The following is an 11,922-nucleotide window of genomic DNA, read 5'->3' as shown; positions in this document are numbered from 1 at the left end:
AAATATACAGAGACCGCCACCCCTCGTCTTACCCGAGTCTGCCGTTCTGTCCTGCCGATGTAGCGTATAGCCTGCTAGCTGAATGATATCATTGTCGCTCGTTCAGCCACGACTCCGTGAAACATAAGATATTACAGTTTTTAATGTCCCGTTGGTAGGATAACCGTAATCTTAAATCGTCCATTTTATTCTCCAAAGCTTGAACGTTGGCTAATAGGATTGATGGGAGAGGCAGTTTACTCGGTCGCCGTCGTATCCTTACAAGGCACCCGGATCTGCGCCCACGATATCTCCGTCTCTTCCTCACGCGAATGACGGGGATCTGGGCCTTGTCGGGAGTCTGTAGAATATCCTTCGCGAACGCCTCGTTGAAGAAAAAGTGTTCGTCCAACGCGAGGTGAGTAATCGCTGTCCTGATATCCAGAAGCTCTCTTTGGTTATAAGAGACGATGGCAGAAACATTATGTACAAAATAAATTACAAATAACGCGGAAAAACACACATAATAGTACAATTGGTTAGAGGGCTGTAAAACGGCAGCCATCTTCTTCCGGCGCTGATACAGGCATGTACATACAAGTATATTTTTGTCCTCCGAAGATTGGGGTGGTGGATGGGCCAATAAAAGATAAATAAAAAAGAAACACACAGCAATATTTACAAACACCAAAGGATTAAAAACAATAAGGGGAAAAAAGAAGAAGAAAAACCTCCATTCTGAATTAAGGCAAATCTAACGTTAGTCGTTTAATATTTTCAGCCCGGCCAAGAGAGGAAAAACACTGGCTCATGTTGTTGTGAGTGATGTTTTCCTCCATCTTAAAGGTCCAATGCAGCTGTTTTGATTTGAATATACAATTATTTCCCACATGCGATGGTAGGTTTACTTTAGCTGGTCTATTGATAATATCTAAACGGCGCTCTGCCATAGCTACACATAGTCGGCTGGCGTAAGGTTCTGCTGTTTTGGGGGATTGGTATAGCTTGCCGCGCTCACTGCCTGTAGGCTATTTTATATTGATGCTTTGCTTGGTCAGTGAGCTACCCTGAAGGAGCAGAGCCTATATCGCCAAGACTTGCATTATTCATTGCTTAATAAATGGGTAAACATATTTCTACGTGGCGTTTTCTTGCTGAACTTATTTCATCTGTAGCCTAATAAACGGCATGGTTTCCCGAGTCGTAGTGGAAGGACCACACACCATGCCATCGCGACTCCAAGTTTACTTCAATATGATAGTTGTTATATCAATATTTGGCATAAAGGCGTTTCCACCGCCATTTCTCGCATATACATTTTACCGACACAAAAAGATCCCACCATGTCGAATGAAAACATGATCTGTCGGTATTTATAAAATTGTACCAAAACGTACTGTTTCCATCACAGCTGTCATAAAAAAAATTATACGGTAATGCTTCTGGAGCTCACTGTATGTATGAAAATACCCTCAAATAAAAGGTGACATTCTGTGCTGTCGCCTCAAATAAAACATTTGATCTCAAATCCAAAATGCTGGAGTACAGAGCCAAATTAAACATTTTACCTTCGCTGTCCAAATAAATAAGTAGGGGAGTATATGTGCCAGAAGCCATGGCAACATCTTATATCACAGTGCCTGGCCAAAAATAGAAGGTATGGAATAGTATGTACCACTACAAAACATTCTGTTGTATTCCTTCAGTCTATAAAAGCTAAACCCAGTTGCCCCCCACACACTGAGTTACAACCTTTTCCATTGCAGCCAGCTGGGTTCTGTAAGGGGGCAGTGCACGGAGATATTGGCCAGCCAGACGTGGATGTGTCTTGTGAAATATTCCACCCAAAGGTATTGTCAATACGCCTACCATATTGTGACATAAATGTGACAGAGTACCAGGTATAGGTACAAGAGCTGTAAACAACAGCAGACAACTCAATAAGACAAGAACCAAATGGTGTCCAAGCCTAGATTGCAATACATCTTAGCTCAATTTGAGTTTGACTGGACCCACAAATCCTATATTATATGTTCCTATGTGCTTTTGTATGCTTTCTACAATTCCCCCTGATGGGAGTAATGTTGTTTTGTGTTTCACCAAGTTTCATTGTACTGTGTTGTATTGTTTTATTGTGTTGTATTGTATTTTACCTTCTTCTCTAGGGCATTGATGTTGTCTAGGACATGCCCCCCCTCGACCCATAAAGAGCCCTGAAGTCCACATCTCTGTTCCAGAAGTTCCCATCATCATCATCCCCTACTGCCCCACAGCACCCCTCCTGTTCTGGAGGAAACCCAACCACAACCGTTTGACCCCAGTGTCCTGGTCGACCCTATCCCCACCCAACCCCATCTCCGTTACATTTTCATCCTCCAGCATGTCTCAGGAGACTCCAGTCTTTAAAGTCTCTCCAGACTCTCCAGGAGTTCCAGACTCGTCCTCAGAGGAGCTTGGCGACGCTGTAGCTCGGCCGCCCATCAACTTCCTCAGTGGCCACATGGGTGGAATGTTATTAATATTTTTCATAATTAATGAACATATACAGTGGGGAGAACAAGTATTTGATACACTGCTGATTTTGCAGGTTTTCATACTTACAAAGCATGTAGAGGTCTGTCATTTTTATCATAGGTACACTTCAACTGTGAGAGAAGGAATCTAAAACAACAATCCAGAAAATCACATTGTATGATTTTAAAGTAATTAATTTGCATTTTATTGCATGACATAAGTATTTGATCACCTACCAACCAGTAAGAATTCCGGCTCTCACAGACCTGTTAGTTTTTCTTTAAGAAGCCCTCCTGTTCTCCACTCATTAACTGTATTAGCTGCACCTGTTTGAACTCGTTACCTGTATAAAAGACACCTGTCCACACACTCAATCAAACAGACTCCAACCTCTCCACAATGGCCAAGACCAGAGAGCTGTGTAAGGACATCAGGGATAAAATTATAGACCTGCACAAGGCTGGGATGAGCTACAGGACAATAGGCAAGCAGCTTGGTGAGAAGGCAACAACTGTTGGCGCAATTATTAGAAAATGGAAGTTTAAGATGACGGTCAATCACCCTTGGTCTGGGGTCCATGCAAGATCTCACCTCGTGGGGCATGAATGATCATGAGGAAGGTGAGGGATCAGCCCAGAACTACACGGCAGGACCTGGTCAATGACCTGAAGAGAGCTGGGACCACAGTCTCAAAGAAAACCATTAGTAACACACTACGCCATCATGGATTAAAACCTGCAGCGCACGCAAGGTCCCCCTGCTCAAGCCAGCACATGTCCAGGCCCGTCTGAAGTTTGCCATTGACCATCTGGATGATCCAGAGGAGGAATGGGAGAAGGTCATGTGGTCTGATGAGACAAAAATAGAGCTTTTTGGTCTAAACTCCACTCGCCGTGTTTGGAGGAAGAAGAAGGATGAGTACAACCCCAAGAACACCATCACAACCGTGAAGCATGGAGGTGGAAACATCATTCTTTGGGGATGCTTTTCTGCAAAGGGGACAGGACGACTGCACCGTATTGAGGGGAGGATGGATGGGGCCGTGTATCACGAGATCTTGGCCAACAACCTCCTTCCCTCAGTAAGAGCATTGAAGATGGGTCGTGGCTGGGTCTTCCAGCATGACAACGACCCGAAACACACAGCCAGGGCAACTAAGGAGTGGCTCCGTAAGAAGCATCTCAAGGTCCTGGAGTGGCCTAGCCAGTCTCTAGACCTGAACCCAATAGAAAATCTTTGGAGGGAGCTGAAAGTCCGTATTGCCCAGCGACAGCCCCGAAACCTGAAGGATCTGGAGAAGGTCTGTATGGAGGAGTGGGCCAAAATCCCTGCTGCAGTGTGTGCAAACCTGGTCAAGACCTACAGGAAACATATGATCTCTGTAATTGCAAACAAAGATTTCTGTACCAAATATTAAGTTCTGCTTTTCTGATGTATCAAATACTTATGTCATGCAATAAAATGCAAATTAATTACTTAAAAATCATACAATGTGATCCGTCTCTCACAGTTGAAGTGTACCTATGATAAAAATTACAGACCTCTACATGCTTTGTAAGTAGGAAAACCTGCAAAATCGGCAGTGTATCAAATACTTGTTCTCCCCACTGTATGCACGCACCACTTTTCTGTTATTTATTTGTTCGAATATTTTTAAACAGACTATTTTGTGAATGTTCATTACATGAAATCCAAATAAAAATAAATTTAAATTACAGGTTGTAATGCAACAAAATAGGAAAATCGCCAAGAGGGATGAATACTTTTGCAAGGCACTGTACCTTCCCACAACATTCTGGTAATGGTGCAGGATAGTTGCTTGTATTCTCTTGGTATGTTATTACTTTAACAGAAAGTTTCCTAAAAGTTAAACATTGTTACATTTCATTTCAATTTTGGTAATGTTCTAGGAACGTTCTCCAACTGGTTTTAAATTGGGAATGCTCTCAAATAGTTCATAGAACATTAAGAAACAACATTCTTCTGTGAGAATTACAGTACTTCAGCATAACGGTTCCTACAGGTTTCCTCATGGTTCTATTTAAAGTCCTGTTCTCAAACTGTTCCGAGAACGTTAAGAAAACTTTAGTAACATTCAGAAAACAGTCTCAGAATGGTCTTTAAAAATATATACAGTGCCTTCAGATAGTATTCACAACCTTTGACTTTTCCACATTTAGTATTTTCCACATTTGTTATTGATGAAATGTGGATGTTTTGGTCACTGGCCTACACAATACCCCCATAATGTCAAAGTGGAATTATGTTTTTCAATTATTTTACAAATGTATTAAAAATGAAAAGCTGAAATGTTTTGAGTCAATAAGTATTCCACCTCTCTGTTATGCCTAAATAAGTTGAGGAGTAAAAAATGTGCTTAACAAATCTCATAATAAGTTGCATGGATTCACTCTGTGTGCAATAATAGTGTTAAACATGAATGACTACCTCATCTTTGTACCCCACACATACAATTATCTGTAAGGTCCCTCAGTCAACCAGTGAATTTCAACCACAGATTCAACCACAAAGACCAGGGAGGTTTTCCAAGGCCTCGCAAAGAAGGGCACCTATTGGTAGATGGGTAAAAAAAAAAAAAGTTGACATTGAATATCCCTTTGAGCATGGTGAAGTTATGAATTACACTTTTAATGGTGTATCAATACTCCCAGTCACTACAAAGATACAGGCGTCCTTCCTAATTCAGTTGCCGGAAAGGAAGGAAACCGTTCAGGGATTTCACCATGAGGCCAATGGTGACTTTAAAACAGTTACAGAGTTTAATGGCTGTGATAGGAGAAAACTGATGATGGATCAACAACATTGTAGTTACTCCACAATACTAACCTAATTGACCGAGGGAAAAGAAGGAAGCCTGTACAGAATATAACTATTCCAAAGCATGCATCATTTTTGCAACAAGGCACTAAAGTAATACTGCAAAAAATTTGGCAAGCAATTAACTTTTTGTCCTGAATACAAACTGTTATTTTTGGGGACAATAAAATACAATACATTACTGAGTTCCACTCTCCATATTTTCAAGCATAGTGGTGGCTGCATCATGTTATGGGGTATGCTTGTAATCGTTAAGGATTAGGGAGTTTTTCAGGATAGAAAATAAACGGAATGGAGCTAAGCACAGGCAAAACCTGGTTCAGTCTGCTTTCCACCAGACACTGGGAGATGAAATAACCTTTCAGCAGGACAATAACCTAAAACACAAGGCCACATCTACACTGGAGTTGCTTGCCAAGAAGACAGTGAATGTTCCTGAGTTGCCGAGATACAGTTTTGACTAAAATCTACTTGAAAATCTATGGCAATTCCTGAAAATGGTTGTCTAGCAATGATCAACAACCAATTTGACAGAGCTTTAAGAATTTTGAAAAGATTAATGGCCAAATGCTGCACAATCCAGGTGTGGAAAGCTCTTCAAGACTTACCCAGAAAGACTCACAGCTCTAATCGCTGCCAAAGATGCTTCTACAAAGTCATGACTCAGGGCAAAGATTTCACTTTGTCATTAGGGGGTACTATTGTGTGTAGATGGGTGAGAAACAAATCTATTTAATCCATTTTGAATTCAGGCTGTAACACAACAAAATGTGGAATAAGTCAAGGGGTATGAATACTTTCTGAAGGCACTGTAGGATAGTACTGCTTTTATTGCCTAGAATAAGGCAAAACATTACCAAGGCTACAGTATCTAGAATTGGGTTGGGGTGGTGCAAGCGAGTGCAGGTTGATTATTATTTTAAAAAATGGTATGACCTCAAATCAAATCAAATCAAATTTTATTTGCCACATGCGCCGAATACAACAGGTGTAGACATTACCGTGAAATGCTTACTTACCCTTAACCAACAATGCATTTATTTTTTAATAAAAAAGTAAAATAAAACAACAACAAAAAAAGTGTTGAGAAAAAAAGAGCAGAAGTAAAATAAAATAACAGTAGGGAGGCTATATACAGGGAGGTACCGGTGCAGAGTATCAAGATACACATTTCTCACAATGCTGGGAAAACGCTGCATCAGCTACTGCATGTGTATCTCTATAGACGCTATACTATAGTCCAATTGTCTTCACCATGGCACCACAGATACTAGGAGGATTGGAGATTAGAGACAGATCTAGAGTCATCACCACAACACCTACCCTGATTACATCACAGCTGTATAGATGTACACAAAAGGAGAGACGTCTGTGTGTGAGAGCAGACGATGGTGAACGGTAAACAACACACTCAATAGCATCATTGTTGGAGACATAAAGGCCCATTCAGGGTTTGAGAGAGTGTTGTTGAGGTGAGTTTGAGTGGTTTTGTAAGAGGGAAAGAATGGGAGTGATGAAGAGAGTATATATGATGGATGTGCCCAATGCCAATCCACTTCACAAACCTTTGCTATGGATGGGATGCAACCTTGTTATTCAGAAAACTTTGATGGAACTGCACAGAGCAGAGCAATTATAGTATACAAACCACTAACCTTGGGTGTCCTTGGCCACTAGGCCTTTTCTGCATTTAACTGCCAGTATACTCAAGCGAAATCACTGCATGGCATTGTTTGGCAATACAATGACATGTTCACTATTTAAACAAAAAAAGACTGGCACCCAGACTACATGTTTTCACCTTCATTACTTGCAACCACATTTTTACATTTTACATTCCATGCTGGAAAACAAACAAGTACAGTACCTGATAAGCAATGTACACAAACAGTTACAGCACATCCTGTGATCCTGATCCATACAATACTTGATTTATTGGTCCATTTGCATGGATATTCTTTATTTTTTGCTATCACTGTAACCAACCTGCAACACACACATCACAGGCTGGGGTAGCACAGGGACTGCTGCCAATCAGCACCCCTGGAGCACTTATGGGTAAAGTTCCTTTGCTTGCGGTCATAACATAAGTATCCCTGCAATTTTTCTCTCAGGCAGCTCAGGGATTCAAACCAGCAACCCTGTGGTTACCTCTCTAGCCTCGAAGATACCGCCACCCCCATTGAGTGAGGGCAAATATTTTTCTCTATTTCCACAGGGCCCATTGAATCACTATCACCACAGAGACCCCCCTCACTCAATGTTTAAATGTCCAAAATGTCACTTGTCAACAGCAGATAAAGCTTTATTTAGATGTCCTCTGGGGGAAGAGGGGAAAGTTCACTAGCTGCCTCCCAGGAGGGGCCTTTGACTACCTCTCTTCCTACCCCTCTGTCTGCATACAGTACGCCCCCAGCCCAGGGCTCTTTAGCCTTCTTTCTTTATTAGCATTAGTGACCAGGCTAACACAGGGTTCTGTGTACAGTAAGGATGTGGGTCTGTGTGTGGCTGGTGGCCCTGTTTGTGAGTGTGTGTGTTGGCAGAGGGGCAGCCCCTAGCCGGATGCCCTTGTGGTGGGGTGCCAGGGCCCGGAGCTCCTGAGGGTGGCAGACAAAGGACCAGAGCAACGCTGACCTCACTGAAGGATTCATCCTCAGTCTCAACAGAGTCTATGTCGTCAGCCAGCAGACAGGGGTGAGGCTAATCAACTACTGTACATCTCTTCCTGTTTTAAGGTTGCAGTTTTTTTCTAGTTATTTGGGTTCTTCGCTCTCATGCATGCTTCAGTGTTGCTTGCCTCGAAGTGCGCATAGAAGTAATTTAGCTCGTCTGGTAGGCTCGTGTCACTGGGCAGCTCACGGCTGGGCTTCCGTTTGTAGTCCGTAATAGTTTGCAAGCCCTGCCACATCCGACGAGCGTCGGAGCCGGTGTAGTAGGATTCAATCTTAGTCCTGTATTTACGCTTTGCCTGTTTGATGGTTAGTCTGAGGGCATAGCAGGATTCCTTATAAGCATCCAGGTTATTGTCCCGCTCCTTGAAAGTGGCAGCTCTACCCTTTAGCTCAGTGTGGATGTTGCCTGTAATCCATAGCTTCTGGTTGGGGTATGTACGTAGGGTCACTGTGGGGATGACGTCATCGATGCACTTATTGATGAAGCCGGTGCCTGATATGGTATACTTCTCAATGCCATCGGATGAATCCCGAAACATATTCCAGTCTGTTCTAGCAAAACAGTCCTGTAGCTTAGCATCTGGTCATCTGATCACATCTGTACTGAGCGAGTCACTGGTTTTGCTTGTAAGCAGGAATCAGCAGGATAGAATTATGGTCAGATTTTCCAAATGGAGGGCGAAGGAGAGCTTTGTACGCATCTCTGTGTGTGGAGTAAAGGTGGTCTAGAGTTTTTTTCCCTCTGGTTGCACATGTAACATCCTGGTAGAAATTAGGTAAAATGGCTTTACGTTTTCCTGCATTAAAGTCCCCGGCCACTAGGCGCGCCGCCTCTGGATGAGCATTTTCTTGTTTGCTTATGGCCTTATACAGGTCTTAGTGCCAGCATCGGTTTGTGGTGGTAAATAGTCAGCTACGTAAAATATAGATGAAAACTCTCTTGGTAAACAGTGTGGTCTACAGCTTGTCATGAGATACTCTACCTCAGGCGAGCCAAACCTTGAGACTTCCTTAAAATTAGATTTTGCGCACCAGCTGTTATTGACAAATAGACCCAGACCGCCACCCCTTGTCTTAACGGATGCAGCTCTTCTGTCTTACCGATGCACGGAAAAACCAGCCAACTGTATATTATCCATGTCGTCATTCAGCCACAACTCGGTGAAACATAAGATATTATAGTTTTTAATGTCCCGCTGGTAGGATAGTCTTGAATGGAGCTCATCCAGTTTATTCTCCATTGATTGAACGTTGGCCAATAGGACGGATGGTAGAGGCGGGTTACCCACTCACCAACGACTTCTCACAAGGCACCCAGACCTGCGTCCCCTGTATCGGCGTCTCTTCTTCATGCGAATGATGTGGATTTGGGCCTGGTCTGGTGTCAGCAGTAAATCCTTCGCGTCCGACTCGTTAAAAAAAAATCTTTGTCCAGTTCGAGGTGAGTAATCGCTGTTCTGATATTCAGAAGTTATTTTTGGTCATAAGAGACGGTGGCAGAAACATTATGTACCAAATAAGTTACAATGCGAAAAAACACACAAAATAGCACAATTGGTTAGGAGCCTGTAAAATGCCAGCCATCTCCTCCGGCGCATATGTTATCTTTGGTATGATTAGATAAGAGAGGTTACTTAAGGTAAAAAAAACAAAAGGAGGGTGGTTGGTTGGGCAGGCGAACCTCTAGCAACCCATAGGTTGCGTGTTGGAATCTCATCATGGACAACTTTAGCATTTTAGCTAATTAGCAACGTTGCAACAACTTACTACTTAGCATGTTAGCTAACCCTTCCCCTAACCCTTTAACCTAACTCCTAACCCTAACCCTATCCTTGACCCTAACCTTAAGCCTAACCCCCGCTAACTTTAGCCACCTAGCTAACGTTAGCGACCTATCTAATGTTAGCCACAGCAAATGTAATTCGTAACATATCATTCAAATTGTAATTCGTAACATATCATACAAAATGGTTGACGGACATCCACAAGGTAATAAATACCATACCAAATGTAACATATTTGAGTGTCCCGGATTTTCGTTTACTATGGTACGTCTACCCCTGAGTCCAGGTTGGCTTACAGGGTGTGGGGAGTATTATTTTTGAATGAAACTCTCTTACCACTAAACAGGTGTATGGGCAGTGTCTGGCATCTATCTACGTTGGAATAAGTGTGGAACTCCGCAGCTATAAATGTACCATCCAACAAGGTAGAGTCTGGTTAGTAGGGTTTTGAGTTTTTCCTGGTCAGGTCAATAGGTCAGGGAAAATATACAGTATGTACTGTAACCACAAAACCCCTTCAGTTGAATGACCTACTGTGTATTGTTGCTTTAGTTTGACTAACCTGTAGTAATGACCTATAGTAGTGAGCCCTTACCTTGTGTCCAGTGCCTGCCATGGTCATCGTCAACACGTGTCCAGACTGTCCAACAGTAGAGCACCTGGATGACCCCATCATAGCGGAGACGGCCAATCTGTCCCTCCAGACATAGAACAGAAAGAGTCGCCTCCCCAACTACTTCACCCTCATCAACCTAACAGGAGCTAGCATGCAGTTCATTCTATGTTGTATGGCAGATATGCCAATTTTGCTATTGAAATAAAATGTAACTTTGCTGTTGTCTTGGAGAGGAGTAGAAGGCACTCAACCAACATGAGATGAGGTGCAACCAAAAATCATAAAAGCATTTGAAGGGAATAGATGTGACTCTCGCTCACAATTAAAAACTTGATGTTGTAACAACTATTTCAAGTTAAAATCACTTTGCTGTCATCTTCACAGTGGGTTGACCATTCAAGAGAAGGTCTCTGCTAAGGACAATCCTGACGTTGATCTGACCCAATGTAAAATGATGGACTGTGAATTTTTAATGGAGTACAACACTACAGCAACACACTGTCTATCACATTCTGAAATAGGTAAAAAGGGAAAACCAACTGGTCAAAATTATGATTTGTATGTGGCAAGCTGGCAGCTATTCAGTGGAGGAAAGTAGCCTACTGTAGACCCACATCAGCCTCACACCATTCTCAGTGATTTCACTATGTCATCATATCCAGTTTCTCTGTTTGACCAATCATATTCCGTGTTCTGTCCCCTAGCACAAGGGCTCTGCACAGGCTTTCACACCACTCTGGATGATGGCACATTTGAGACCAAACTTCCCATCGAGGTCAAGTGTGAAATCTTTGAACCAGAGGTAGGAACCTTCCACAACAGTGCCATCACTGCCATGCCATGATGAAACCTCAGTAACATAGAGACAGCACAGTAGTAACCTCAGAAATAGGGCAGATAAGACCCCCCACAATGCAGGCTTTTGTTCCATTCCTGATCTGACTAAATTGTGATGTAAATTCAAGACCAAGACTAGGTCTAGGTCTAGGGGTAGGGGAAAGGGGTTGATCTCGGAGTGGGCATAATGTTCTGATTGTCCCATTTCATAAGCACTTTACAAATAAAGTTATTATCATTACTATGTCCATCTCCAAGGCTGCAAAGGCAGAGGAAGCCCATGCTAGAGAAGACAGTGGGCATCAAAGTGATGATGAGAACCATAAACATGCACACACACACTGCTTGCTGTGGGGTCGTGGTGGCCTTACCTCCCCCTCATGTGCCACCACCTCAAAGAGCCTCACCAGCAGCAAGCAACTGTCCAGGCAAGAGAAAAACCAACCTGGGACTGGACAGGTTTAAAATCTGATTGATAAACATCTTACGTTACTGCAATAACAGCTTATTAACACTTTTCTGAGATACAAAGCTATTTGGTCATGAGGGCACTATGACTCCAATACTTCCCCTCTTTTGGTCTGCTAAATGGCATATTATTATATTATTTTGCCCTGGCTGGATGTTTTTTTTGCTATCTTGGATCACAGATGTAAAGAATTCCACAACATTGTACTGTATG

At 42.6% G+C, this 11,922-nt stretch overlaps 1 long non-coding RNA gene across 1 annotated transcript; it reads left to right on the top strand.

The window, feature by feature from the left end:
* The first annotated feature begins 601 nt into the window (after positions 1 to 601).
* On the top strand, positions 602 to 2,504 carry LOC121539923. Its single transcript, XR_005995424.2, has 3 exons — positions 602 to 797; positions 1,746 to 1,829; positions 2,145 to 2,504. It is a non-coding gene; the product is annotated as an uncharacterized LOC121539923 (long non-coding RNA).
* The last annotated feature ends 9,418 nt before the right edge of the window (positions 2,505 to 11,922 follow it).

The sequence above is a fragment of the Coregonus clupeaformis genome, chromosome 26 (assembly GCF_020615455.1).
Source record: "Coregonus clupeaformis isolate EN_2021a chromosome 26, ASM2061545v1, whole genome shotgun sequence".
Lineage (NCBI taxonomy): Eukaryota > Metazoa > Chordata > Actinopteri > Salmoniformes > Salmonidae > Coregonus > Coregonus clupeaformis.
Note: the sequence above shows the minus strand (reverse complement) of the source record. Positions and strands in the feature narration are given on the sequence as shown.